At 54.1% G+C, this 9,099-nt stretch overlaps 1 long non-coding RNA gene across 1 annotated transcript; it reads left to right on the top strand.

Annotated features, from left to right (window-relative positions):
- The first annotated feature begins 3,900 nt into the window (after nucleotides 1-3,900).
- On the top strand, nucleotides 3,901-8,258 carry LOC109025696 (uncharacterized). The gene is made up of 3 exons (XR_002004621.1): nucleotides 3,901-3,980; nucleotides 6,341-6,456; nucleotides 8,015-8,258. It is a non-coding gene; the product is annotated as an uncharacterized lncRNA (long non-coding RNA).
- Nucleotides 8,259-9,099: the final 841 nt, after the last annotated feature.

Genomic DNA, 9,099 nt, shown 5'->3' with positions numbered 1-9,099 from the left:
TATCCTGGATCCTGGGCAATAGAAGGAGACCCTGCCTCAAAAAAAAAAAAAAAAAAAAAAGGAGAGGTGGTTAAGTGTGAGCTAGACAAGGACCAAACTAGTAAATCCTTGGCCTAGGCTCTGTGGCCAGGCCTGCCAGTAATAGTCAATGTCCACATACATAATGCAGACAGAGTGTGGCAGCTACAAGCTGAGTAGTCCAAAGAAGGGGCATGAGTTCAGGCTGTGGGAGGTGGGAATGAGGCCTAGGGTGAATGGAGGCAGGAGGAGGTGCCCAGCCAGCCATAGCAGCAACCTGGACCTGTGCAGGCCAAAGAGGAAGAAATGGAGGCTCAGGGTTTCAGTCTCAGCAGGTGGCTAGCTAGAATGGGAATCCTGTTCCTAGCACATAGAAGCTACACAAAAATCTTTGTTGATGAATTTTAATACTCATAATAGCTCTATGCACTTGACACCATCATTGTCCTCATTTTATAGGGTAAAACTGAGGTCTGAGAGTTTAGCTCAAGTAGCACAGCTGGTAGGTGTTGGAGCCAGAGCTAGACCCAGGAAGAGGAGCCCTCATACCCAGGCATCCCCCCACCCGCTTTGCACCCATTACTAACCACTCATCATACTGCTGCCCCTCCTCACACTAAACGAAGGGACCAGGGCTGCAGTTTGGTGAACCTGAAACCCTGGCCCTTGCCCTTTGGCCCTGGGATGGAAGATGTCTGCAGGCTCAGTCTAGAGCAGACGACCCTGTGGGCTCTGCAGGATAAATCCCCTGTCTACCTCATAATGGGTTGGCTTGTAAGAGCCAGCACCTGTAGAATTGGTAATAGACACCCAGAACAATCATAATGGTAATTATAACAATGCATCCCACTTTGGCAAGTTTACAAGCCACTTTCCCCTCCAGGAAAGCTAAGGCTGTGGTGGAAGACACTATGATGGGATGCCATCAGGAAGCACCTTTGTCCATTCTGGAAGCATTGATTGGCAGGCACTATGCCCAAGGTTGGGGATGGAGCTCTGGATGCAGCCCCCGGGGTCACAATCTAGGCCAACCCCTCACTTGTGGGTTGGATACCCCTACTGACAAGGAACTCACTATCTTATAAGACAGCAGCTCATCCCACCAAGAGTTAGGGTTATTCTGCCATCCGGGCAGCTGGGCACATTCTGACAGACAAGGGCTGTTGTGCAAAGCCTCAGCAAGTCAACACCTGCCTGTGCCAGCCTGGGAACGATAGGATCTAAATTTAATTGCTTCCTGAGGCAACTGTTTGCAATAGAAAGTAATTTACAATGGCCAGTAAATCCTGCAGAAAACAGACATCTCCATTCGTCTGGCTAAAAGCATAAACACTTCCATTCCTCAAGCCTCCATCTCACACACCTCCACTCCGGCCCAAAGCCACCCTCCTCCTGCACCCTCCAACCACAGGATCCCAGGCCAGGACGCCTCTGTGCCTACAGAGGGGGTCAGCTAGCCCCTCAGTGTCCTGGTGTCTCTCTGTGTGTCTTAATAATAAGAAAAACAAACCATCACTTATAAATAAACACATTCGTCCTGTAAAAACATGCAAGTAATTCAGCCCTCTCTGATGCTACACCAAATCCAGGTCCCTCCCTGCCCCAGAGGTAAAGACCCATCAGATTGGGTGAAGTCTTCCAGAACTTTCCCTATGTGTATTTTCAAAACTATATATGTATCCATGGTATAGAAAAATAGATAGCTTTGTTTTCTGTGTGTGTTTAAAGAAACGATACAATTCTCATTGCTCCATTCTGAAACTTGCTTTTTCGATCACTGCTAGATCTTACAGACTTTCCTTGTTGGAACACAGATCTGCTTCTTTGGGAACTGCTGGGCTGTGTGCCCAGCACAGTGTATTTAATCTCCTCTTGATAGCGTTTAATCTTTTTGCAATTACATGAATCCTGCTGAGAACATTATAGACCCCCTTAGAACAATTTCAGGACTAAGGAGCTCACAAAGTATTCCCAGAGACTGAGCTAAAAGTTGCTTTCTAACTCCCACCTCCATGTCCTAGCACCTCTTGTTAGCCCATTTCTAGGAAGAAAATCTGGCCCCGGGGGTGGTTCTCATCCTGGAGCTCTCAGAGATATAGGGACCATTCAAGATCATCTGTCCACCTGGTCTCATTTTAGAAAGGAGGTCACCAGGCCCAGAGAGGTTAAGCAAACTGTCCAAAGTCACACAGCAAAATCAGTGCTTTTGTTTCTTCTGGGACCCGCAAACCCATCCAGTGCCCTCAGGAAACAGAATGCACAGCCAGTCTTCTGTCCTGGGAAGCTCAGTTCCCAGGCTCAGCAGTTGCCAAAGGCCCCTGGGGGTTTGTTTTCAAAGGAGAAATGAAGTGGGGAAGTATTTTTAACGCGGCCCCGCCCTGCTTGCCTAACTCCTCGTTCCCCGTGCTAGCTGTCCAGGAAAGGCCAGCTTCACAGCAGCATTTGCAACTCATGGAAAACAACAAATGCCCGAAATAGATGATACCCAAGCTCAGGAATGGAAAAAATTGGCTCATGGTTTCAAATGCCTCTTTTAGAAAAAGACAAGAATAGCTTTTGGCCTTTGGGGAACTGCTGGGGGTGAAGGAGTGGGGAGGTGGTTGTGAGTCCCAGATCACCAAGGGCCAACTTCCTGCCTGAAAGAGCTTTGGCCACTGTACCCCAGGGCGCGTGTAAACCAGCTTCCCGAGCTTTGTCCACACTGGAAGCTGCATCTGCACCTGGCTCTAGGTTCCCTCCAACCTCCAGCCAATCTGGAAAGATTTCGTGTGTTGGGCCAGGGCTGGGCTGGTTTCCCCTCTCCACCCCACATCTCCCCAGTGTGTCCCAGCAGGGTAGAAACCCATGGTTCTGAACTTCCTGAGCCTGAAGGGTGGAAGCTGAATTCCCCTGGGGGAGGGGAACGGAGGGCAAGGAGAGAAAATTGGGGGTTTCATTCCCACTCAGACACAGCCCAGCTGTGTGGCCTTGGACACTTAACCTGTCAGGGCCTCAGGCCCCTCCCGTGGAAAGCAGGATAATGCTCCACTTATTCAGTCATCCACTCATCCAACATGTGTTGTGTGGTCCTACTATGTGCCAGCACTGAGCTAGACCTGGGATGTAGCCACAACCAGGAGGAAGTCCGTATCCTTGTGGAGCAGAAGATGTGGCCCTTGCCAACCTCACAGGCTACTAAGAATCAGTCCCTGCTCCAGCTACTCAGCCAAGGCCTTGTGCTGAAAGGGGTGAAAATGCCTTGGACCAGGGCTGACCCTAACACACACTGCACCATCTTGCATGGAGTATTTCTTTCAATGTCATTCTAGCCCTCTGAAGTGGGCGCTGTATCTATATCTATCCCCTTATTACAATTGAGAACCAGAGAGTAAGTGCTGGACAAGCCCACAGACTCGTCCACAGACAGGAAGGAGTAAGTTTGGGCTGGGTGAGGGCCAGGCCCTGGTAAGTCCCAGGGTCAGGGTAACTAAAGCTCTGTGTGAGTCTTGACTGGTGCTTAGCACAAAATGCACTGGACAAGAAATCTCTTAAAACCATTGGGTCTCTGTGACACTTTTACTTAAAATAAGGTCTCAACTGACACTTCCACTCTCTGTTGTATGTCAGGTGACCCTTCCATTTGACAGAAGAGTAAACCAAGGCATGTAGAGGTTAAATGACCTCTGCACAGCCACACCCTGCCCATCTCCCACCAAGATGAGGCGGGAGAGGGGCGAGGAGTTGGGCTGGGGATGGGGGCATCACTGGGGCCAGGACAGAACTCCATCTCCCAGGATACCATGCAAAGGGGGCGTGTAGGGGCTGGGCCTCCGCGTAGGCAGGGCTGTAATTTCTTGGTATTTAAAAAAAAAAAAAAAAAAAAAAGGAGCAAAAGGAAAGAGAGAAAGAATCAAAGCCTCAAGCGTCACGTCTAGGAATAGCGCTGGAGTCGGGCCAAGTCATTAGAGACGATGAGTAATCCGGTTAAGTCATTTCTCTAAACACCATTCCTTGTAAGAGAATTAAAATATCAGCTTACATCAGAGGGGGAGAGGCAGGCTCCAGGGGCCCGGGCAGGAGCGCGGCCAGGAAGGGGGCGCGGCTGTTGCGCTCTGCCACTCAGCCCTGCCCCGGGCAGGGGCTGCATGCGGGGCCCTGCCAGCTGAGCCCTGGGCTTGCAGTGGAGGCTGGCATCCAGCCAGCAGGGGTAGGGGGAGCGGCCCGCCACACCTCAGTTTACCTCATTGTTCAGGGTGCTGGGAGAAGTTCGGGACTGCCTGCTCTTGGGAGAATCGTTGTCCCTCCTGGGGGCAGCTATTTTTTGTTTTTTTGTTTTTTTTTTCTTCAGTGTCTCCCCTCCCTCCTAAGATCAGGTCTACCGTTGGAGTAAAGGGCTGGGGATCGGCCTGGGGACACAGGGAATGGAAAGAGGGGTCCCCAAACCTCTGGAGAGGTACCAATTTCCCCCTAGACTAACTGGAAAGTGGTGAGGGGTGATGCCTTAATTTCTATTTCCCCCTTTTTCCTTTAGTTGCCCTGTATTTGGAGAACGCAGGGCTGGGAATCTGCCAGACTTACGGAGGCGGTGGTGACTGCCAGCGCCACTTTCCGCATCCTGGGGGCAGGATTATGGTGACCTGGGGAGAGCTGCTGATCATGAAGCTGACCCTTGTGGGAGGCAGTGGTGCAAGTCTGTGGTCCCAGTGACTCCGGAGCTGAGGTGGGAGGGGGATCTCTTGAGCCAGGAGTTCAAGGCTACAGTGAGCTATGATCGCACCAGGGCACTCTAGCCTGGGCGACAGAGCGAGACCCCAACTTAAAAAAAAAAGCTGCCCTCAGGCTCATTATAACGCCTACCCTCTGAGCCAGGACCCACAATGTGAATTGGGTCTCAGCTGTGAGCAGGACACAGACGTCATCTCACCCTCTGTAGCCCTAAAGAGGCCTGGAGACTTCCTAATGGCCTCCCAGCCATTCCTAGGCCGTGTGGAATCACTCAGGTTTATGGTGGCGGGCCCCAAACACTTGAGGCAGGCTCTCACCACACGCTGACTCCTGCAGCGACAGGCTAGGAGAGGTCCATGCCTCCCTGGGAGCTTCTCAGCCAGTCCAGAGAACAGAAACCTCCCCGGCTCTGGAGTCAGGTGGACTGGTTTGCAATCCGGGTACCCTCCCTTGCAGGTGGTATGACCTGGGATGGGTTATTCACTGTCTCCAACCCTTAGTTTTCCCGTGTGAAATGGCGTTAGCAATACCTAGCTTGCAAGATTACTGTGAGGGTGAGAAATAACATAAGCCTTCAACAACTGGTCATTCTATTGTGGCAGCTACATGAGAACAGCCTCCTTCGCCGGTGGCATCAGAACTTCTGCAGGGTGGATTCTGTGCTCTTCAGGCCTTGCCCTGATGACCTGGGGCTGGGCCCTGAGGCCCCACTCCCGATCGGGCTTTCCAGGTCTTCCGGTAGCAGCTGTAAAGGCCCTCCGAGGTTCCTGGTGGGGTCCTAGGCTCTGGCCAGGATGCGGGCATGAAGGGAGGAATTGTGGGGAAGTCAGTGACTCATCTCCAATCTGAGTGGGCCCCACTAACCCCTTCAATACTGGAAGCCCAGGCTTTTGGGGGAGGGACTGCTCTAATTCCTTCTCCCCAGATGAACTCGTGGGACTTTGCGAATATGAAAACTAAAGCTTTCAGCCTTGCAATGGCCTGGGGTCAGCTGGCTCCAAGAACCCTGATCCCTCAGAGGTTTCATACTCTTGCTGTGTTTCCCCCACACTGCAGCCCCGACCTGAAGCCCAGGCCCCTGCTTTCATCATCGTGGTATCATTCACCCGGCACCTGCCACAGGCAGGGCTACCCTCCCTGCCTGACATCCCAACTACCTTTGTTGGAAACAGTACCTGGCAGGGAGAACCCAAGGTGAACCCAGGTCTAAGTGGTTCCGTCTACACCCCAAGAGCTCTCTCATTCTCCCCGCACCTGCTGTGCATCCTTTCTGCTGCTGCACGCCCAGATGCGAGTGTGCAAAGCTGTGTACACACGCCTGTGCATCTATGCATGGGTCTTGCATGCCAGGAGCCCACAGCTCACACATAGGATCACACAAACATATGTATACACTAACTCACCAGAGAGCCTGCAAGAAGCCCCTGAAGCTTTTTCTTCCCCACATCTGGGGCACCCTGGCCTGCCCTGGACTCCTAGAAGAGGACACAGGGTTGTCCAGCCCCCCTCCCTCACCCCAGCTGCCCGCCTATGCCATGGTGTCTTCAGCCATGGGGCCGGCCTGAGGGACTTTGCTCTGTTAAAACTGCCTTCTCTCTCTCTGCCTTGGCCTCAGCAGGCTCTTCCAGATCTTCCTGAGTGGTAGTGGCCATGGCTGAAGGCAGAGGGCTGCGTGGAGGCTGAAGGCAGAGGGCTGGGCCTTGGGCCTGGGTAAAGACAGCTCTGGACATGGAGGTAGGTTGGCATCCCCCCTCTCTGGCACATATGGCAATATAGCCACACTGGGAGGGCTTTGCCCCAGTGCCTCGTGCTGTTCCTGGAGCTGCGTGTGTGCATGGGCTGTACCCTCTGGCCTGGAGGAACCTTCCTGGGCTTGGCAGTTCCCACTGTATCTACCTAGTGAGCTTCTGCTCATCCTTCAAGGGCCCACCTGAGGCAGATACCCAGGGGTCTCAGCACACACCTCCAGCAGGGCATGTGCCACATCATGCTCCTGTGGTCAGCCCCATGCCATTATGTGACTGGCCAGCAGCTCCCGAGCCTCTCGTCTCCAGCTAGGAGTGGTCTTTACTATCTGCCCACACTACGCTGCTGAAAGGGCTGCAGAACCCCGGCCACTGCTCCTCCAGAAGAGGAAACTGAGGGTCTAAGTGGGAAGGGACTTATCCAAGGTCTCACAGTCGCTTCAAAAGATCTCACAGTTGGTAAAGGAATTGGGAAGGAAGAGGAGGAAGTGAGAGGCCACTGAGGGCAGGTGCACAGTAGGTGCTCAATGAAGATCCACAGAAGGAGAATGAAGCGCACAGAGGAGAGGGAGGAGGAAGAGGCCATGCACCCACCTCCACCCCTATCCCACATCTCCCTCCATCACCAGGCAACATCTGCCCTTTCTTCCCCAGGGGTTAGCGCTTCCTAGTTGTCAAGGGCAGCACATTCTAGATGCTGGGGACTTGACCTCACATGCCGTCCTTCTTGCTGGAGTTTTGCTGGAGTCACACCCTCCCTATGGCTGCAGGCTGGCTGCTCAGGCCACAGCCCCTTTCCTGGGTATCTGTGTTGCTGCTGAATCCTGGCCAGGGGTAGTGAGCACAGCCCAGGTCTTGGACTCCAGGACAGCGCCCCCTCAGCTCCCCAAGGAGCTCAGAGGTCCCAAGCCCCTGGCCAGCTTGTCTCAGCTGGAGGGAGGTTCTGGGCATCCTGTAGCTGGACTCTGGGGACTCGGAGGCCTGCCTTGGCTGAGGAGAATCTGTCTTGGCACAGATTCTGTGCCAAAGCGATGGGCAAATTTTTCTCCACAGGAAACCCAAGTACCCCAGTGCAGTTGAACTCTCCGTGCTGTCTCCTATCTATGAAACCGGCTGGCAGGCACAATAACAGCCCTCACGCCTCCGGGTGCAATTACGGGCATTGGATGAGCTATTTCTTATAAAGGGCTTAGAACTGTGCCCGCTGGCGGGAGGAAGTGCTCCATAAACATTAGCTGGTTTCCACAGCCCTGGGTGAAACAGAAGGCACGGGGTGGGCCCAGGCTGGGGGAGTGGGGACAGGAAACCTGACTTCCAGCTCCAGCCCCAGCTCAGCAGATAGGCCATTTGGTTCTGCAAGGCCCCCACCCCCTTGCCTTCCCTCCTTCTGTACGTGTGTGTCATATTTTGTTGGCTTTGGGGCTTTCTTTTCTTTCTTTCTTTTCTTTTCTTTTTTTTTTTAAATAAACAAGGGCTGCATGAAACCCCTAATATTCTGGGTAAGTGTTGAAACAGCTCAGAAATCCCCTCCTCCCCTTGTGACTCAGTGGCAGGAGCGATAAGCAGAACTACTGGTGACACTGTGGGAGAGAAATTCTGCAAAATAACAGCTGGGCAGCCCGGGACCCCAGGGAGTTGAAATGGGACCTCGGAGACATCAGGATGTCCTGGAGAGGCACCAAGGCCCGAGGTCCCCCAGGGACCGTGGAGGGGGCATTAAGCCCTGAAAACAGATCATGGTGCCCATCCCCCCAGCACAATTAGAAATAAAAACAACCCGGGACAGTTAAATTAGTGTAAGGAAGTCCCTCAAGAGTTTGACTTTTCCCGTAACGGCGATTTTCGATGCTCCTTCGGAAACATCAGATTCTTTCCAAGCATTATTCTTTTTCTATTTTGGTGCCCTAAGTACTAGCGTGGTGGACCAAGCCCCTACACCAGCCGTGAGCGACCCCTGCGGGCTGCCTGGCCCCTGTGGGCACTGGCTCCGGGGATGCGGCAGGGGGCGGAGGGGGCGACACCGGGCTTGGGGGGCGGGCAGCGGGGGGAGGACTGGGGGTGGGGAGGGGGGAGGGCGGGGAGGGCGCCCAGCGGCGCAGCCGCGCCCCCCACCCCACCCCATTCCACCCCCACCGAGGACCGCGCTGGGGTTTCAGAAAGCGCTTTTCTGGCCCTGCCGCCGGATCTGACTCAAAAAGGGGAGCTGGCTCAAACCGAAAGAATAATTCGGTTAGCCAAAGCGCCGATATTTCCCTGGGGCCCAAATGGCTGCCAGGCAGGGGGCTCCAGGGCCGCAGCCTCGCCGGCCCCTCGGGCCCCGCCGAAAGCCCCGGGCCCCATCCATCCTCGCCACCGAAAGGGGCAGGAAGAGCAGCTGAGAGGAGGGCGCCTCCTCCAGCCCCGCAGGCTCTGCTGCCGGACCGTCGTGTCCCTCCCGAGGCCTTCCCCTGCCTGTCCCAGCGGGCCCTGCTCTCTCGGGTTCTCAGGACGTTGGGCAGACCCCTTAGGCCTCTTTTCTAGCAGCACGCACATTCCTGCACACCTCCGCATGTGAAGTTTTTCTGGAAGTATCATGTGGACACTTTTGGAGGCCTACACCCACTCTTAGAGGTGTCTGGCGTCCCATTGCAGG

Source organism: Gorilla gorilla, chromosome 12 (genome assembly GCF_029281585.2).
Source record: "Gorilla gorilla gorilla isolate KB3781 chromosome 12, NHGRI_mGorGor1-v2.1_pri, whole genome shotgun sequence".
NCBI lineage: Eukaryota > Metazoa > Chordata > Mammalia > Primates > Hominidae > Gorilla > Gorilla gorilla.
Note: the sequence above shows the minus strand (reverse complement) of the source record. Positions and strands in the feature narration are given on the sequence as shown.